At 39.0% G+C, this 19582-nt stretch overlaps 1 long non-coding RNA gene across 1 annotated transcript; it reads right to left on the reverse strand.

The window, feature by feature from the left end:
- Nucleotides 1-13669: 13669 nt before the first annotated feature.
- Nucleotides 13670-17154, reverse strand: LOC148932346 (uncharacterized). Its single transcript, XR_016135882.1, has 3 exons — nucleotides 15006-17154; nucleotides 14415-14529; nucleotides 13670-14313 (listed from the first exon to the last, which is right to left on the reverse strand). It is a non-coding gene; the product is annotated as an uncharacterized LOC148932346 (long non-coding RNA).
- Between the last annotated feature and the right edge of the window lie 2428 nt (nucleotides 17155-19582).

The following is a 19582-nucleotide window of genomic DNA, read 5'->3' on the forward strand; positions in this document are numbered from 1 at the left end:
ATAAATATTGCAGTGTTACGTGTCTGGATAATTCGTAATGGTTTTTCACCTTACCAGATTGCAGTATTAATCTATGAATATTGCAGTATTACTAAGTTGTATTTGCAGTTTTTGCAGTTTAAATATTACCAAATCCGTTTATGATTTAAATGTTTGGGAATTGACTAAAATACCCACGCCAGCAATATCCAACAAATAAGACTGCAAATAAATTCTATTTCATCAATTCAATCCTAGGCGTCCATCTTATAGATCTAAGAGCTAGGATTAGAGGTATGTCGTCACTCTAAATATGGTGGCACTATAATGCACACTATCTGATTTTTCATTCTTGCTTCATAATTTCGCTGGAATTGAATTTCATCAATATAGCTAGTTCTTCTTATTTATTAGTGGCATAGTCCTCAATAACTTATAATTGACATCCTTATTTTTCACTATTTTTTATAATGGATCACACATTTTCCTAACTTATTCCTCTCATATTTTATATTAAAATTAATACTCTCGTTGTCCACGAAAAATAGATCATATTTATTATTTTTGGTTGTCCAGGAAAAATAGACAAAGTTTGAAAAATGAACCCACATTTGCTACCTAACACAATTAAACACTACTAATAACATTGACCCCACATTCCACTAACACTACTTCTCTTTACGTTTTTTTCTTCTCTCTTACTTTACCAATTCCACATTAAAACAAGTGTCATTCACAATGTGGTCTATTTTTCGTGGACGGAAGGAGTATAAAAGTAGGACTCACATTTCATTAACTTTTTCCACTCACTTTCCATTATATTTATTAAAACTCGTGCAAAGTCAAACGATGACAATTATTGGGGGAATGCGAGAGTATTTAATAAGTTGATGAGTTATGTACTTGATAAGGCTAATTTCATGCATTGGTTAAAGGATAAATTTTGTGATTTCCCAGGTCTAACAAACCTTTTTGAGCCAGGTGTGTAGAGAAAATTGCCAACCCCAGGAAGAGACAGAGATTACCTGGTGGAGGAAGCCGACAAGGGAAATAAGCTGAACAAGGAAGAGCGCTAGACAAAAGAGCATTGAATAGAAGGGCAAAATGGGCATTGCAAGAACAGTCTAGAAGCTCTATCCATTATAAAAAGGAGCACGCAATCAACATGAATCATCACCTTTCAGCTCCTAGCTTAGTTTTCCACTTTTTCTCTACAAACTCACACACTTGGGGGAAATCGTAGGGGGGTTCTCGTTTCATCGGAAGTTTGGGTGCAACACCGTCTCTGCGGAGGCGAAGAAACAATTGTCTTTTAATTTTCTGTCTACTTTTGGTACTCGCCGAGTCCTCGTTGTTCGAGGCTCGGCTTTGGTGTTGTTTCTATCTTTGGATATTTCTTATTTTGCAATGGATATGTTTGTTTATGTTCCGTTTATCTTATCGTATTGTTTTGGGTTTGATTTGCTGATTATTGTTGAATGATCTGAGTTGGAGTTGTTTTGCAAGGAATTGTTTGAGATCGGTTTAATCTACGTAGACTTGTGAGGATCGAAGGTAGAAATGATGTTTGGTTATTGTGGATGGCTTGGATCCGGAGTAGATTAAGCATCCGTGGTTGGATCTTCTTGTTTTTATTTCATTCGATTGTTTGAGTTCGGTATTCTTGTTTTACCTCGTCTAGTAGCCGTAGATCTGCTTTAGTTTTAACTGTTCTTCATTTCTATCGGTTTAATTCCGTCTTCTTTGCTTTGATCTTCGTTCTTGCTCTGTTTTAACCGATTGTTTTGTGATAAATGTTGGAGAAGATGATGTCGATGTTAGTTAGTCCTTTAGTTAGTTATTTTGCAGCTTTTCAATCGTACTCTACCTTTTCAGAAAATGGTTCCCACATTTAGTTGTTTTCCCAGGTCTAGGTTAATTCAGGAAATTGTTCGTTCGATCTAGTAATTGTCTCGCTCCATTTTGATTAATATGCATGTTTTTATGTTTCTACCTAGATCTAGCTGTTAGAATAAAATATTTCAATTACCAAGTCTAGGAATTAAAGCTCAACCCCAAAATTGCGTGGCAGCAACCAACAAGAAATAGTTCCCGAGTCTTTGGAGAAGATGATGTCGCTGTTAGTTAGTCCTTTAGTTAGTTATTTTGCAGCTTTTCAATCGTACTCTACCTTTTCAGAAAATGGTCCCCACATTTAGTTGCTTTCCCAGGTCTAGGTTAATTCAGGAAATTGTTCGTTCGATCTAGTAATTGTCTCGCTCCATTTTGATTAATATGCATGTTTTTATGTTTCTACCTAGATCTAGCTGTTAGAATAGAATATTTCAATTACCAAGTCTAGGAATTAAAGCTCAACCCCAAAATTGCGTGGCGGCAACCAACAATAAATAGTTCCTGAGTCTTTGGAGAAGATGATATCGCTGTTAGTTAGTCCTTTAGTTAGTTATTTTGCAGCTTTTCAATCGTACTCTACCTTTTCAGAAAATGGTCCCCACATTTAGTTGCTTTCCCAGGTCTAGGTTAATTCAGGAAATTGTTCGTTCGATCTAGTAATTGTCTCGCTCCAATTTGATTAATATGCATGTTTTTATGTTTCTACTTAGATCTAGCTGTTAGAATAGAATATTTCAATTACCAAGTCTAGGAATTAAAGCTCAACCCCAAAATTGCGTGGCGGCAACCAACAAGAAATAGTTCCCGAGTCTTTGGAGAAGATGATGTCGCTGTTAGTTAGTCCTTTAGTTAGTTATTTTGCAGCTTTTCAATCGTACTCTACCTTTTCAGAAAATGGTCCCCACATTTAGTTGCTTTCCCAGGTCTAGGTTAATTCAGGAAATTGTTCGTTCGATCTAGTAATTGTCTCTCTCCATTTCGATTAATATGCATGTTTTTATGTTTCTACCTTGATCTAGCTGTTAGAATAGAATATTTCAATTACCAAGTCTAGGAATTAAAGCTCAACCCCAAAATTGCGTGGCAGCAGCCAACAAGAAATAGTTCCCGAGTCTTTGAACATGTTTACTTGCGCATTCATCTCTGTGGATTCGATCCCTAATTCCACGTACTAGTTTTATTAATTAAAGCGGGTTGAGGGTTTTTGAAGAGTGAGTTAAGGTAGTGATCGTGTGCCCAACGACAGGTAGCTCAAGGTTCTCTGAGTTCCTAGACCCAGTGTCTAGCGGATTTCCTGGACCGAGGGTTTTCTTTATTAATTTTTAAGAACACGCTTTCGCTAACCATCATTAGCTTCCAAGTCCCACACAGCTCTTCAGTACTCATTTTGGAAAAATGACTCAAATAATTACTCTCTCCGTCCCACTTAAGATGACACGTTTTTCTTTTTAGTTTGTCCCAATTAAGATTACACATTTCCTTTTTTGGAAACTTTCTCTCTCCAATTAATACACTCAACCACTTTTTTCCATTCCTATTAAAACATTCATCTTTCTTTCTCTATCTATTTTAATACATACACCAACATTTTCTTTCTCCAATTCAACACATTAACCAATAGCTCCTAAAATCCTGTGCCGCCAAGGAATGTGTCATCTTAGCCGGGAAGGAGGGAGTAGTTAAAGTGGAGAGAGAGTAAAGTAAGCGAAAATAATGTAGAGAAGAGTCGCATCTACAGTATTCTCTCTTACTTTACTTTTTCTCCAATTTAACTATTTATAATTATTTTTCCAAAATGAGTACAGGAAATGAAATGACTTTACTACTGTGGAAGAGAGTATTTCAATTAATTTTTCCTTTAATTTTTCTCACACTTTTACCAATTTTAAATCGAAACTCGTGTTATCCACTTACACAGTGAAGAGTTAAAAGTATATGTACCATATAATCAAGGTAGGCATACACAGGTAAGCTACTCAATTAATATCCTCCAGACTTTGTAACATTTAAAAATCTATTTACAAGTATATTGACACTCAACTACTTAGATCGACGAACCTCGGCTGCATGTATATAGTTGTTGGTCCGTGTATTGGAACCAAATTCGCATTATCTCAGAGCATATAATATGGGGGGCTTAAGCCCCTCCGAACTCATTTTTTTTATCGTGAAAAATATATTTAGGTCTTACTAAGTTGAAGTTGCTGAAAATGAAATTATAAGGATTTGATTATGTTTATCAGAAGTTCAGTTGCCTACCTACAATTTAAAATCAAGTCTTAATCCAAGATCATAGGCAACCATAACAAACCGACAAAATGTACAAGACAAATGCTAATATTATTACAATCAACATTGTTTAACATATATATACATAGTTTAATAACTAATATTTCACACCTCCACAGCTGATACCAATGGGAGTTCGACAACCTTAATTGGCGTCTCATTAGGTTTATGTTTGTCATCTCTCTTTGTGATCAACTCTAGCTTTTAGTCGAAATCTTATTGCTCGTATGAAGGGACCACGAGAGGTGCAAAAATGGGACGTTTCGAGTCCTAATACAGTTGGTCCAACGAATCGAATATGCTGTCTTGGGACGAAAACTGCAACTCCTGTGACTGAGGGATAAGAAAGGACATACAAAACCTATCAATAGTAAGATAAAAGACATGATGTTACAGATTTATAAAAGCGGAGGATGGGCTTACATTGAAATCTGGCGCAACGTCGAGCTCTAAGTTCTCAAGCTCGCCTATTCCACAACAACTGGTGGTGTCTCTGTTGTGCACGACGTTCAAGTCACTAGATGCATCTTTAGACTCGACTATCTTGTTGCAGGATAGGGAGTTCGGTCAATTGAAATCATCAGCTTCGGTGTTTCCAGCCAAGCAAGTAGTGAACTCAACATCTTCTACCCGAGAACTATAGGAGGCGTGATATGGTCCGTTGAGATAGTCGGTTTCCTAATCAACAAAACAATAAACGCATGTGGATGAATGAGTAAAAACATCCAGGATTATCGATGCAAGAGTTAGTAGCAATGCGTGTGTGTGTCAGTGTATGCATGTTTGTGATTGGTGTGTACGTCAGTACGTGTGTGCGGTGTGTGTATAGTATGTGTAAAACTCCAAGTATTTTATGATATCAAAATCAAACACTGAATTTGGAATTAACAGCTCAAATTCAAATTTCACAACTATCAATTCCACATACTACCAAGGAAAGCCTTACAATTTCTACAACTTCAATAAAAATGAACAATGCCACAAAATATAAAGAAGCAGTGCTAGAAGATTTTTCCAACCTGAAGTGGTGACCGAAGGAAATAATTGTCTGAGTGGCAATCCGACTATGGAGTTTGGTCCTGACGAGGAGGGTCGGGAGTGGTCAACTTAGGCATTATCGGGATAACAGGAACTGCCTTTACATACGGCTCTTCGTTCACTAAAGTAAGACTTCCAATGATGTGAATCCGGGTATTCACAATCATAGGATGCAACGACATCTAGGGCCATGGGTTGATTGGGGTCCGAAAAGAAGGTGGAGATATGGTAAGGAGCCAAGCCGGATTTTGAGGTCTGACTCAAACCAGAACTTTCCTATCAATATGGTGTGCAAATGCTCTTCTAATACCACCATTGTCTTCATCGTCAAAAGAGATTCGCGTGAGTACCTTACACGCCTCAATCGGAGCCCGGATGAGAAAGTTATGGTCATTTTACGAAAGCCGCGCAATCCAACAAGCACAATGTCCGGCGACAGAGAAAATGCCCGGGCAAGGCTCCAAAACGCCCGGTCGGGCGTTTTGTCCGAAAATGCCATTTTTCAAGCTTTTATAGACTATTTTTCATATTACTTTTGTTTTAGTATAAATACACTTTTTAGGGTTTTCATTCTCAGCTTTTGAATATTTGTAAGAGACCAATTCTCCATATTTGAGAGCTCACCTTCTTCATCTTTTGAAGACTTATTAAATTCTTTCGGGTTGCATTCGATCTTTTGCCGGGCTAAGGTTGATTGTAAAGGTATGCTAGTTCATGTGTTGCTAGTTTGTGGAGCCATTAGGTGTTTGTATGTGAAAGTACCTTTGGGATTTCTTTCTTGTTCTTCACCTAAATCATAACACTAATCCATCCTCTATCATTTTATCCATTTTTCTTGTTCAATTTCTTAGTTTATCTTGTTTATTTGTTGGGTTTATTTACAAGAATAAGTCCGGGGCAAATTCATGAGTCTTCAATCTAGAAGATTCACATTATCCAACCTTCTCACTCTCCTTCTAGGGCTGATGAAAGATCTTTGAGACCACATATTCTCCCTTTTTCTCATCCTTTTTGCTCCCGAGATAGTACTGATGCATCACCCAATTTCACTTCTCGGCCTTGCATCCCCTCTTCGATGTCTCGTAAAGAACCATGATTTTTCCCGTCTTGAGCCAACGCATGAGTGTGCTTTCTTGATCCCCAATTCTACAGTATATTTCACAACCCAGATAGGCTTTGGCTACCTATCGCGAAAGGTTGCAATGTCAGTACGATTATTTCTAAGCCTTATTGAAATAAGATGACATTGGTGTGGTATAGCACTGAATGCAAGACGTATCTTTATGCTATCTACTGAAAGACTAGGTCTTGATAAACTACCATTTCTTAATCAACATACGTTAGCATTGAGCATGCGTTATTGATTATGCATTACATTGACTTATCAAATAGTGCGAATTTTTTGCAAATCAATAATCCTGATATCTTGGGTAGTGGTAATTAATATGTAGCGGTGCAAGGATTGCTATTAAGTTGAATTGTGCGCCTGGTGAGTCTGGTTTGATAATGTTCTCAAGAGGAGCTCGAACAAGGTTTTGTTATTCGGATACTGGCCAGTTGGAATTTAATTGTTTCATGAATAATAAATAAGTGTTTCTTGTTGAGTCCACTCTTCGAATTAATAAGATGTTAATAAATTAAGTCCATAGTAGACCTCAATTAATTAATGGACATTTACATCTTAAGCGCGAGAATAAACATTTAAATAAAATGGAAACCCGGATTACTTGTAATTTCGGATTTGGATGGGCAGTGCAATATTATTACTGTAGTGGCTGATAATAATTTCAAATATAAACTTATATTAAATTGTAGGTTCAATTTAATTATTAAAAGCTAATTGGGGGATACCATATCTAAAACCTTCCATATATCCTGACTGGGCCCAATATGTAACTTAATATAAATAGGAGAATAAAGGAGAGACAAAAACACAATATTTTTTGCTTGAAATTTTCGTCCCTTCTCTCTCTTAAGGGGGACAAAATTTTCTCCTTTCCTACTTCGTGTGGGAGTTCTGCCTTCTTTATTCAAATCCTAGTATTTTGATAAGATCAGCCCACACTAATAGCGAAATACAGTTCGGGAACCAGTTAGAAGATCCGTCAAAAGAAGTATGATGTTCAAAAGAAATCCTAAATCATATCAAGTTTGTGATACAAGTGTAAATCATATGTTAAAAGAAATAGACAAACACACTGTATCCATTTTATGATCTGAAACAGTGAGATGTAAATAAGAACAGTAGAGTGAAAGAAGTGATGTTTCTTTGTATAGATAGAAATGTATTTTTTTTAAACCCTTAATACAATTCAACTCAGCTTCACTATATATACTAAGCAATAGAAGGAACTAGAACAATATATGAAACCCTAGCTTAACCAGCAAGCGATTCTAGCTAAAAGACAAACTCCAGCAATTCTGCTGAACACAGAGGACAGTGTAGTAGCCTAACTCCAGGTGTTAATTAAGCTCCTTTAGTCAAAACTTCTTTCCACGTCGGATTTATTAAATGAGAGCTCGTTTTTCTACATGGAACATTCTTTATGGAATCCTTGCTACCTCTGCAGACTTGATCAGATGCATCAAGTTCTTTCTTCATCTCATTTTCACTCGAGTTCAGGACTACTCCATTAACACTTCCCCTCAATTCAATCGTCGATGAAGGACATATGTTCTTCTTATTATGCAAACGCGAGAAGAATTGATATCCCAAAGCTTTAGTGAGAACATCAGCAATTTGATCCAATGTTGGAACATACCTAAGCTCTAGTTTCTTCTCCTTCACTTTATCTCTAACAAAATGAATGTCAAGCTCTATATGATTGGTCCTTGCATGTAGAACCGGATTACTTGCCAGTGCTATTGTACTTACATTATCAATCCAAACAATAGGAACTTCCAGTAGCTTAACTTGCAGCTCATCAAGAAGAGAGGTGATCCAACTGACTTCACAAGTTGCTTGAGCAAGGCTTCTATACTCAGCCTCTGTACTCGATCTCGATATCACAGCCTGTTTCTTAGAACACCAAGACACAAGATTCTTGCCCAAGTATACACATATCCAGTCACAGACCTTCTATCATCCAAATCTGCAGCCCAATCAGAATCAGAAAATGTCACCAATTTAAACTCTGATTTTTGCATATGAAGACCATAATCCATAGTTCCAGCTAGATATCTCAATAACCTTTTAACAGCCTTACAGTGTGTATCAAGTGGCGAAGCCATGAATTGGCTCACCTTATTCACACTGAAACTAATTTCAGGCCGAGCAATTGTAGCATATTGAAGTGCTCCAACAGTACTCCTATACAACTTGCTATCAGAGAATGGATCTCCATCACTTTTAGAAAGTTTGAGGTTTGTTAGCATTGGAGTTGGGAATGGCTTTGAGTCTAGCATCAGTACTTTTGCTAGCAGTTCCTTGATGTAGGATCCTTGGCTTAGATGAAGACCTTGAGCAGTCTGAGATTCCTCAACACCAAGAAAGTGCTTGACTTCCCCTAGATCCTTTAAAGAGAATTGCTCACCGAGTTGAGAGATGATCTCTTTGGTGGCAGATGGAGAAGTACAAGTGACAAGCATATCGTCAACATAGATTAAAAGATAGGTGATCTCCTTACCATTAATTCTGAAAAAGAGTGACGTATCATTCTTGGATTGTGAAAAACCAAGGGCAAGCAGAGAGGCCTGAATAGTCATTGATAAGGCTAATTCCGTGCATCGGTTATTTGGTAGAAAAACACTTTATTTTGCTGGGTCTAACGCAATTTTTAAGCCAGGTGTGTGAAGGAGACGCTAGATCCGGGGAAAGCTGGAGACAATGGACTAGCAGAGGAAATTGAAGGAGAGTGAGCAGAACTGAAGGGAAAAGAATGGCTAGAAGAAGGAAGTAAATAGCTGAGGGCAACAAAGACTATTTATACCTCGCTGGGCCCACTTCAACGCCTATAAATAAAGGAGCATGCATCACACGCCACATATGATTTTGCTCTTAGCACACACACTCACACACACTTGAAAAATGGGAATTCTGGGGTAGTTTAGGGTTTCTAAGGGTTTCATCTTCAGAGAAAGTCAGTCGTAACACCGTCCTTGCGAAGGGCAAAGATACAATCTATTTACATTCTATTTTTGCACTTTATTTCGTTCGAACTTCATCGTTTTAGAAGTCGATTTGGTTGTTGCTATTTACCGATTATCTAAGCATTTGGTTTATGTTATGTCGGCGTTTATCTTGTGTTGATTTACGTTGATTCTGTGTTTGTTTGAAGTTTTATTTCGGCAGTTATATGTTAATCTCTGTTTTGGACAATTCTGTGCTTGATCTGGGGAATACGACTGTGGATCTGAATTGTTGTTGCTGATTGGTGGTTGTTTGTTGAATCTGAAGCTATGGATTTACTTTTGGTCGGAGTTTGTGTCGGGTGCTTGGATCCGGAGTGGATTTAGCATCCGAGGTTGGATCTGAACAGGGGAATCAAGTTGTGCATGGATTTCAGACTCTTTTGCTCTCTTTGCAATTTACTCCGTCTAGTAGCCGTAGATCTGTTTAGTTTTTAATTGTTCTTCGTTAAATTGCTTAAATCTAGTCTGCTTTGTTTTCCGATTACGTTCCATCTCTGTTTCTACTGAGTTTTTATGCAATTTGATTTGAAGAAGATGATGTCGCTGTTAGTTAGTACTTTAGTTAGTTGTTTTCCAGCTTTTCGTCCGTACTCTACTTTTTCAGCAAATGGTCCCTACCGTCAGTTTATTTCTCAGGTCTAGGTAATTTAGAATAGTTTCTTAGATCTAGTGATTGTCTTATTTTCCAGTTTACATGCATGATTTATGTTCTGTGGGATCGATCCCTACTTCCCTGTGCTAATTTTAGTATACGTGGTTGAGGGTTTTTGAAGAGGTATTATGTGTGTCCGACGACCGAGATCTTCCAACGATCCGTGAGTTCCTAGACCTTGTGATCTAGTGGATTCATTGGACCCAGGAGACTTGTTATTCCTTACTGTGCACACAGTCTAAACAACTCTGCATTTCGTAAAAGCGAGCTTCAGTCATGAACCAAGATCTGGAAGCTTGTTTCAAACCATAGATAGCCTTATTGAGCTTACAGACAAGAGTAGGATCACCTTGCTCAAATCCAATTGGTTGTCTCATATAAATTTCCTCACCTAAATCTCCATGCAAAAATGCATTGTTGACATCTAGGTGAGTAACATTCCAACCAGAGGATACAACAATTGAAAGAATGATCCTTATAGTTGAAGGCTTAACACTGAACTAATGGTCTCTGTGAAGTCAAATCCAGGCTCTTGTGAGAATCCTTGAGCCACTAGTCTAGCCTTATGCCTTGCTATGCTTCCATCAGCATGTTTTTTTAGTTTAAAAATCCATGTGTTCCCAATCAAGTTTTTACCCGGAGGGAGTTTGGTTAGAATCCAGGTTTAATTTCTAAGCAAGGCAAGAAACTCTACGAGCATTGCAGCTTTCCAAATAGGAATAAGAATAGCCTCAAGAGCTGATCTAGGAATGCAATTCAGAGAAATGGTGAAGGTTCTGGGCTTAAAGATACCAGCTTTGCTTCTGGTGATCATCTTATGACAAGGTTCGGCCTGATCTGTAACAATAGGAACCGGAGGGGGGGAAGAAACATTAGGAGAATAATGAGATGATGAAATTATAGGTGAGCTACAATGACCAGAAGAGGGATCAGAATAATTAGCCTGATAATTTGCACTAGGTAGAGCAGAAAGTGGAGGTAGAAGTGAATCTGGTGGAGGTAGTGTTGCTGTGTTGGGTTGAAAGCTGTGTGAAGGGCAATTAGATGCAAACATAGGAGAAGCTATAGGTGTGGGATTTGTGGAGGGAAGAGATGAGGGAATTGGGTTCAAAGCTGGAGCTTTATGAGGAAAGACAGACTCATCAAAGACTATGTCTCTTGTTACGATGACTTTTCCAGTGGGAAGAATGGCTTTGTAGCCCTTATGGGTAGAGCTGTAGCCAATAAACAGGTAACAGAAGCATCCAAAGGCTTTAAACTCATGATAATTAGGCTTAGATTTGAAAATAAATTCAAAGGGAGATATGGATTTTGAAACTGGAGTAGGAAGCCGATTGATGATGTAAGTAGCTGTAACAAAAGGATAATCCCAAAACCGTTTCGCAAGACCAGATTCTGCCAAGAAAGCTAGCCCCATTTCACCAACATGTCTGTGCTTTCTCTCAGCAAGACCATTTTGCTGAGGAGTATAGGGGCAAGACACTCTATGTATAATTTCAGAAGCTTGCAAAAAACTTGACAAACCTTTTAATTCACCACTCCAATCACTTTGCAGAATTTTAATTCTCGTGCCAAGCTGATTCTCCACCAAGACTTTAAATTGTTTAAACACATGCTCAACATCTCCTTTATTTTTCAGTAAGTATAGCCAAGTAAAACGGCTAGCATGATCAATGAAGGACACATAATATCTATAACCGTTTCTGGATGTGATGGGAGAAGGCACCCACACATCACTGTGCACAAGCTCAAGAGGTTTGGAGTGTTGAGTAGTAGAATTCATGTATGGTAATATGTGACTCTCGGAGATAGAACAAGGCTGACAGAGAGTGGAATCTTTTATTGAATGATAGGAAACATTACAATGATTAAGAGCTTGCTTAACAACATCAAAAGCACACTGACCAAAGCGTTTGTGCCAAAGATCTAAGCTAGGAACAACTAAACTAGATGAAGTAAAGGCTGAATGAAAGACTGGACTTGAGGATGATGAGCTAGAAGCAGGGACACTACTCATGCTCTTATTTTGAGAGGTTGGATAGGAGAGCCTTGAACTCTTGATACTCTGGAAAGGCTTGTGAAGTAAAAAGTGGTAGAGACCATCATCAAGAGTTCCCTTGAGAATGACTTCCCTGGATACCCGATCTCTCACAAAGTAAAAAGACGGGTGAAATTCAAAAAAGACATTGTTATCCTTAGCAAACTGTGACACACTTAAAAGATTTTTTGAGATTTGAGTAACATGAAGAAGGTTGTGCAGAAACAAGGTTCTAGAGGCTGGATCAGATGAAGAATTAAATTTAGAATTCCCAATATGAGCAATTTGTATTCCATTTCCATCACCTATGTGCAGAATTTACCTCCATTATAGTCTGTAGCAGCATTGAGGTTTGAGAAGTCATTCGAGATGTGATTTGTTGCACCTGAATCTGGGTACCAAGATGAGGGAGAAGAGGTGTCAGCTCCAAACTCAGAGGGAGTGATGTGTTGGGCTGATGTGTTGTGATGTGGGCCTCTAGTGTGGGAAACATTTGCTGCAGGAGCATTTGGGAAGGAATAAGACTGATTTTGTGGTCTGATTTGAGGAGGATTATCATATCTGTACCAGCACTTATCAGCAGCATGTCCTGGTTTTTGGCAAAGTTGGCAAGTGAGTCTATTGCTTCCATCAGATCTCCCTCCTCCTCTTGCTCCTCTTCCACCTCTTCCCCTGAAATTGGTAGATCTACCTCCATCATTTCATTTCTGTAGTTAGAATTTCTTGCTCCATCATCTCTAAAATTTGACTCTCTTTTTGGATTCAGATTGGGCAAGATTTTCCGAAGAAAGAGATCCTTCAGAATTCGTAGTGCTTGAGCTTCCTTCTTTAAGCACAGACTCAAAACTCAGCAAGATAGATGTGGCTTCCTGGATTGAGCAAGACTCAGCTCTCGAGGTGATGGCCACTCTTACCGGATGACATTCAGATCCATGTCCTGATAGAATGTGCATGACATGGTCATCTTGCAAGACACTACAGCCTGCTGCTCCAAGCAAATCACAGTAATTCTACACTTTGTCGAGGTAAGCCCTTATTTGACAGTCTATTTTTCTTGACTGTTTGAAGTTGCAGCTTGTACTGCATAATCTTAGCTCTGGATTGGCTTGAGAAGTTTGCCTCAAGTGCTTCCCAGATATCTTGACTTGAGCTGAGACCAACCACTATCACCATTGTACTCTCAGTGAGAGAAGATTGGAGCCAATGGGATAGCCTTTGATCCTGCATATTCCAGCTGATGAATGCTGGATTGGCAACAACTTCAGAGGTTCTTGCATGAGTTATCATTCGAGGAGGGGGGATTTGTTCCCCTGTAAAATAGCCTTCGAGGCCATATCCTCTAACGGCGGATAGCACGTGCTGCTTCCACATAAGATAGTTATCTCCAGACAGCTTTATGGACATCGGGTGGTTTTGAGGAAAAACTTGGAACAATGACAACCTGGATCCAACATCCAGCAGTGTTCCTGCTGCTGATTCCTCAGCCATGAGAAAAAAAAAAGAGGTGAAAACAGGGAAGAGCAAAAGAAAGGAAATGGGAGCCTAGGATTTGAAACAGTGAGATGTAAATAAGAACAGTAGAGTGAAAGAAGTGATGTTTCTTTGTATAGATAGAAATGTATTTTTTTAACGCTTAATATAATTCAACTCAGCTTCACTATATATACTAAGCAATAGAAGGGACTAGAACAATATCTGAAACCCTAGCTTAACCAGCAAGCAATTCTAGCTAAAAGACAAACTCCAGCAACTGATTCTGCTGAACACAGGGGACAGTGTAGTAGCCTAACTCCAGGTGTTAATTAAGCTCCATTAGTTAATTCTTTCCGTCGGATGTATTAAATGAGAGCTCGTTGTTCTACATGGCACATTCTTTATGGAATCCTTGCTACCTCTGCAGACTTGATCAGATGCATCAAGTTCTTTCTTCATCGCATTTTCACTCAACTTCAGGACTGCTCCATTAACATCATATACTTGCTGGATCAGAATTGTGGCTGGACTTGTGCGACGTCATCATGATCTCCTTCACTATCTCTTGCACCTCTTGTGGCAATTCTTGGCGCAATTCATCTCTTATTTCGGCTCGAACAGAAGGATCTAAGCCGACCGAGGCAGGAACATTAATTCCTTGAGTTCCTGCTGAGCTGCCACGCACGAGGCTTTTTGCCAGATTCCCAGTCCCAAACATCCTCCTCTTTTTGTTGAGCTTACCTCCAAATGTGTCATTGATAAAGATTTGGCTCAAATTTGCATTCTCGCCCCGTGTTGCAGCAATCTCTTGCACTCTTGCCTAGTTAATATAAATGAAATTATATTCAAACAAATTACATATTTATCTAAGTTAATTTAAGTTGCCTACAAATACACATTATTTAAGTTGAACTTGCTTACATCAACATCTGCAGCTTTCTTGTATGTATACGGTATACAGCCCGTCCTTGAACGTGTGTATCTCTTGAAACGAGTCATACTCACAATCCATCACCGAGACTCCCTTCTCGGTAGCCTATTTATCATCATTAGAGATAATTTTAAGCCATTGCTAACTTAAGACTCTATCTCTTCACAAAAAATCCACAAAAACCTAATCAACAGCATGTCACGAAACAATTAATCATTCCCAAATGCAGCAAATCTCAAAATTTTTAATATTACACCCAGCACACACATATTACAGCTCATACCATTGGGATGAAGTATTTGTTCTGTACAACATCATCTAAGAATTTGAAACATAATCAGAAGGAAAACAAAAACTCTTGGTTTAGTTTGCAACTTACACAAAATCAACATTTGTTTCTAGGATCGAAACATTTGCTATCTATCATCTTTATACACAAAGTACTACAACATTAGGTAAAATTAGCATTCTATCCCTTATTAGCAATAATTACTATTTTATTTGAACTTAACTACTACTACCATTTAAAGGGAAAAATTGAACTATTCCATTTCTCGATCATATAAATGTATAACACTAACCTTTCACATAGATCTCTCCTCAACAGACAACGACCCCCCTCGTTGCTTGCTTATTCCAGTGTCAGGTCCATCTGGTTCAGACATTCTTGCCTTCTTTGCTGCTTCAGATTTCTTGATATCATTTTCATCTTTCCAGTGGTCAATCGATCCAGTCCACATCTCCTGAGGTACGTAAATGGGTCGAGATTTACCATCTGTGTACAATGTACACCTTCTTCAAAGTACTAATAAAACTTGAGTATTTTTTTTGCAGCTTTTTCAGTCCACATTTTCTTCACCTCATACTCCCAATCATCCGTCTATGAAAATCCCTTCTGTAAAAAAAAATGAAATATTTGGATACTACTGAAAACAATTTTGATGGTTAGTGTATATGAAGTAATGTGGACAAGATTTAAAAGCATTTTATTCAAAATTTAGAAACAATGGACAAGTTAGTGTACACATAAATGCTACTTAACATCATATGAATCTGACAAGTGACGTACTACATCAATACTCATGATAATAGTAGTACATCATGTTGAGAAGAAGAGAAGCATTAAAGCATGTTGAGAAGAGGAGAAGCATTAAGGAATATATGAGTCCCAAGATTAGAATAATAAATCATGCCTTGTTCCCATGTTAGTCTTGTTCCAAGACGACATTTATTGTAGTAACTCAAGGGTCCCCAACATGCCTATAAATACATGGGTGTTGGGTACCACTTCATCATTTCATACAATACAATCAATAAGCTTTGTAATACTCTTCTCTCAAATATGCCGACTGAACCATTTAACATGGTATCAGAGCGGGTTTGGACTCAGATAAGGTATCATCATCGTCCTTGATACCTTTCTCGGCCCTTTCCAATTTTTTCCTTTTTTTCTTTTCCCGTTGTACCTGTAACCATAAGCCAAAATGTCAGATGACAATAAAATAATAACCGAAACCTCAGATTCATCTATGGCAGATGAATTTGCCCGGCAATTTGCCAATTTTATGCACAATAGTTTTGCGACGAGCCAACCAAATCCACCAGAAACCACTGTTGTGTCATACAGAATAGACACACAGCCCCTCCACATCGGTGGAAACAAGCTTAATGGAGAAAATTACACCCTTTGGTCCGTGGTTGTGAAGACGGCGATAAGCGGTCGGGGAATGGTCTCTCACGTCACCGGAGTGCCTTCTCCCCCTCCGCCAACTGATCCAGCTTTCATACAGTGGCAACAAGCCGATCACTGTGTGGTCACTTGGTTGTTACAAAACATCGAACCCCGACTGGTTAGTCGAGTTTCACAACATCCGACGGCGAAGCATATCTGGGATGCTTTGGCCGTCACTTATGGGAGCGGAGGAGATAAAATTCAGGTGTACGACCTCCAATATAAGGCGACCACGCTGCGACAGGGAAGCAAATCATTAGATGAAATATGGGGCATGCTAACTGAGCTATGGATTGAAATCGATCAGAAGCAGAGGAACCCAATGATATACCCAGAAGATATAAAGATTCACGACAAGTTCATACAAGATCAGAGAATATGCCAATTTGTGTATGCAATTGATAGCAAATACGAAACTACCAAGAGAGAGATACTGAAAATGGATCCACTTCCCTCAGTTGATTATGCGTACAATTTGGTCCAGCAAGAGGAGACGCGACTCCAAATTTTACAAACGGGAAACAACAACGGAGGAGTTGCAGCTGACGGAATCGGCACAGGTCTCGCCGTCCGAGGGTGGCAGAACCAGGCCAGCGGTTCTCGGGGTGGCGGTCGCAGCGGCACCGGCAGAAACCGACGCAGTGAAGAAGAGGACAAGTCGAAATTGGTGTGTTCTTACTGCAAACGAAAGAGACACACAAAAGAGTCGTGCTTTGAACTCGTCGGTTATCCAGATTGGTGGGAGGAAAAGCACGGCAAGCCGCAGCCACCGTGGGCACCCTGGGGTCACGCCGCCGCAGTTGTCGGAGGAAGCGGAATCGGCGCCGTCTCTAGCAGCTGGAGCGCGACTGCCCAACCGGCGAGCGCGACTGCCCAACCGACAAATAGAACCGGCGACACCACCATCCAATCGGCGAACAAGACCGGGGCGGCGAATTTTGTCGCCGGAGGAAGTGGGAGCGTCATCGGTGATTGGAGTGCAGAATTAGAGAATGGAGGAGAAGCGGCGCCCAATTTGGGTTCAGGTACATTAGGGTTTGGGGGATCTTTTATTAGAGACCCCCAAACTTTTCAAAAATCAGAAAATATACCCCACCCATCTCCAATTTTTCAAAAACCCCTCTACCAAAATCACCAGCCTCACTTTTACCCCAAAACTTCCGGAAAACACATAAATACCCCAATTTTGTGCCAAAATCAATTTCAGCCTCTCGAAAAACATGTAATTGCGTGTATAGTGTCCAGTGATCAAGAAAAAAATGACAGATGGATATTTGACTGTGGGGCATGTTGGGACTACCGCAGCGGAAGACACGGAAACCAAACAGGTCCTAGAACGGATCTATTTAGTTGATTATGCATTCGACTCCAATTTCATGCAATATTCATAGATCTATAGATATGACATCAAATAAACACATAATCATGCAATTTGATGTAGATTCGATTGTTACCTCATTTTGATCCATCATAGGATCGAAGTTGCTAGCTGCACCACCCGGAGATCCTTGGTTTATCGACCGTGAATCTTCCAACCTATTCCCTAGTCCTTGATTCTCCATCCGTGTGGGCGGATCTTAGATAATCAATGATAGTCTTGAAGATATCTAGGAAAACCCAATCACAAACTCGATATTGTCTTGATCTAATCCTATGAATTAGGATAGAACAAGAACAAAGCAAAACCCTAATTCTCCCACGTGCCAAGGCACGAAAACCGAGGCAAGGAGAGAGAGAGAGAGCCGGCGACGGCTTCTAGGGTTTAGGGAGGAGTGTTGTGAATGAATGGTGTGCTAGGGTTTCCACATCTCATCACTATTTATAATGGACTTGTTGGGCTAGGTTGGGGATCCATGGAATGACTTAAGTGTTGGGCTCACCCATTAGATAAATTACTAATTAAATCAAATGACCCATGATTTAATATATTATCAATGGAATATTATTTTATTCCACTAAAGAATAATATTGCACTCCCACTTAAATCACCAAATTACAAATAACTTGGGTCCATTTTATTTTATAATATTTCCTGCGTTTAAGATTATCTTGATCCATCAATTTAATTCTTTTGTCTGTTATGTGACTAGAATTAAATTAATTCTCCAAAGAGTTTTTCTAGTTTGAAACTTTATTTATTATTCGTGGAATAAATTCCAACTGCGCAGTTTTCTGAATAATAAATTCCTTTTTCAAACACCTCTTGGGGATCACCCCTTAGGGATTTAATCATACCACACTGGGCACGCGAATTCTATGAAGTAATATTCCAATACCTTCATGTTATTCAATTACTACCACCCAAGATATCATGAACTTGAGTTACGTACAAACTCTCACATATTGATAAGTCAAAGTGGCGTTTGATTGAATAAACAATATTGATATTAATATCATAGACTAGAAAATACTAAACTTTCTTGAAATATATTCTTTCAGTAGATAGCAATAAAGAATACATTTCGGATTAGATCCTTTCAGTGCTTTACCACACCGGTGTTACTAATCTCATCTTAGGTAAGAGAGAATTATCACAAACACCGCAACCGTTCCAATAGGTAGCCAAAGCCTATCTAGGTTGTGAATACGTTTTTCTTCTTACTAGATCTGGCCAAGTCCCCTACTGGAAAATTCATGAGGAGATTCATCGAATTTCCCTACTTGACCTTCTTAGTAAAAAGCCTTAGACTTGTTTATCATATTTCAATAATAAACCATTTATATTATATTATTTATTCTCATAAATAGGTAAACAAGTGGATGTGGCGTTTCTCGTATACATGCACAAGCTGACTGTACAAAGGCATGTACGCTCGAAGCATCTTTTAGTATACAAACCCCAACAGGGCAACCGATACAATAACATATGATGCCACCGATCTCACTGAACTCCATAAACCTCACAAATCACACATCCAGACTGCCAATGGGGATTTTACAGTTGTTGAGGGGGCCGGGACTGTTAATATATCACCAACACTGCAATTCTCAAATTGTCTCTATATTCCTTCAATGTCTCACAAGTTATTGTCCATTAGTCATGTCACAAAGGAGTTGAATTGTACGTTACTAATGCAACCACAATTTTGTTTGTTGCAGGATATCCGAACCGGGGAGATAATTGGGCGTGACACTAAACGTGATGGACTTTATTATGTGGATGAGATAGCTCAAAAGAAACTGTCATGCTAACTCACGGGTCGACAGATCGGAATGCTTGGCTTTGGCATCGGCGCTTGGGTCATCCCTCTATCGGTTACTTAAAATTGTTATTTCCTAGTATTATTCCTAAGCATGACATGTACTGTGAAACTTGTTTTTTATCCAAAAGTCACCGAAACTCTTATCCTTTAAATAGTACTCGTGTTGAAACCTTATTTTCCTTGGTACATTCTGATGTGTGGGGTCCCGCACCAGTTATTGGGG

This window comes from Salvia hispanica, chromosome 2 (genome assembly GCF_029641045.1).
Source record: "Salvia hispanica isolate PSC_SH4W2 chromosome 2, Shi_PSC_v1, whole genome shotgun sequence".
Taxonomy (NCBI): Eukaryota; Viridiplantae; Streptophyta; class Magnoliopsida; order Lamiales; family Lamiaceae; genus Salvia; species Salvia hispanica.